Here is a 1,695-nt window from a genome sequence, read left to right as displayed (position 1 = left end):
CCGTAACTTAGCGGTTCGGCAAAAAGAGACCGATAGAATAAGTACTAGGCTTACAAAGAATAAGTCCTGGGGTCGATTTTCTCGACTAAAGGCGGTGCTCCAGCATGGCCGCAGTCAAATGACTGAAACAAGTAAAAGAGTAAAAGAGTAAAGAAAGAGAGAGTTAAGGCCCACATGAGTTCTTCGAACTATGTCGCTTGTGTGCTTTTTTTCCAACAGCATCAACAATCTATAGAGCCAGTAGGAAAGTACAAAGCCACCGGCCGAAGTGTCGCAGACGCCGTTCAAGTTTTAAAAGCGAATTTATACCCAAATGGGTGTTTTAGCGTGTACCGCATTAGGTTATGGTGATATATCAGTTTTGTAAAAATCAAGGTGATATTTGATTAATCTTATTGAGAGCTCGTACTTTTTATAATTGTTGTACATTATAAATAAACAAAATTTAAAAAGATAAAACAAAAGATAGTGAAAATGTTTAGAAAATGTAAGATAAAAATTATCATCTCTACGTCATTTACTCCCATTTAAAATGCTAAGTGGACAAGATAACGTTCACATTTTTTAAATGGATCAACGCCAGGTACTGATACTGTTTTTTTTTTGTTAAATTAATAATTATTGTTAAATTGAAATAATAGTTATTGTTTTACAGATGCTTAGCTCTTCTTTATTTCATAAGAAAAAAGGAATCAAAATTGCTAATTATGAGTAAATGTGCGTCAAGAGAGATGAATAGAAAAAAAAGCCCCAAAATAAAATAACAGAATTCGCGTGTTGATTTTCCCTTTCAAAAATTAAAAAGTGATCATGCTTCGGTGGCTTTAAAAATGGCATGTGTATTGTTTTTAATGGTTTTTAAGGTTACATGATACGCATTATGATGTACAATATATAAATTAGCGATCTTATATCATACTTAAAGTATGTATATAGTTGAAAGCCTTCTAAACTGCGGCATTCGTTTCGAGAAAGCATCTTTTATAGACGTATTGTGTTAAAACACATAGAAATATATCAGTAGCAAACGAAAACGTTCAGTGTCGGTTGTGGCATTACTAAACCCAGATATCGGTTTCTTCGAGAATCATCAGAAGGACATATCCGCTGTCATCGGATGCCCGTCGATAATCGGCTACTAGCTGATATAGTTAAGCAGTGAATGAAAGTTACAGATGTTGCATTTAGCCTACAGGCTGAATAAAAATTCGTTATTAGTGACGAATACAGTATTAGTTTAAACTAGCGATCTGTATATCATACTAAAAGTATTATACTGTTGAAAACCTATTCGTCTCAAGTATGCACTTCTTATAGATGTAAAGTGTTAAAAAAAGCAGAAGTATATAAAAAAAGAGAGTGAAATTATACATTGTCAACGTAGTGATGACATATTGTGAAGGCGCATGGCTCAGTGGTTAGGCCGTCAAGATTACGATCGTAAAGTTGTGAGTTCGAATCCCGGACCGGGCTGCGTGTTGTGTTCTTGAGCAAGCCACTTTATTTCACGTTGCTCCAGTTCACTCAGCTGTAGAAATGAGTTGCGACGTCACAGGTGCCAAGCTGTATCAGCCTTTGCCTTTCCCTTGGATAACACTGGTGGCGTGGAGAAGGGAGGCTGGTATGCATGGGCGACTGCTGATCTTCCATAAACCACCTTGCCCGAACTTGTGCCTGGGAGGGTAATTTTCTAGG

General features: G+C 36.6%; 1 protein-coding gene across 1 annotated transcript in view; it reads right to left on the bottom strand.

The window, feature by feature from the left end:
- The window catches only part of LOC106868800 (equilibrative nucleoside transporter 1), a 22,395-nt gene that overhangs the window by 19,438 nt on the left and 1,262 nt on the right, over nucleotides 1–1,695 (bottom strand). The window lies entirely within an intron of this gene.

The sequence above is a fragment of the Octopus bimaculoides genome, chromosome 2, assembly GCF_001194135.2.
Source record: "Octopus bimaculoides isolate UCB-OBI-ISO-001 chromosome 2, ASM119413v2, whole genome shotgun sequence".
NCBI classification, from domain to species: domain Eukaryota; kingdom Metazoa; phylum Mollusca; class Cephalopoda; order Octopoda; family Octopodidae; genus Octopus; species Octopus bimaculoides.
The sequence above is the reverse complement of the archived record's forward strand: the minus strand, read 5'-3'. Positions and strand labels throughout refer to the sequence as shown.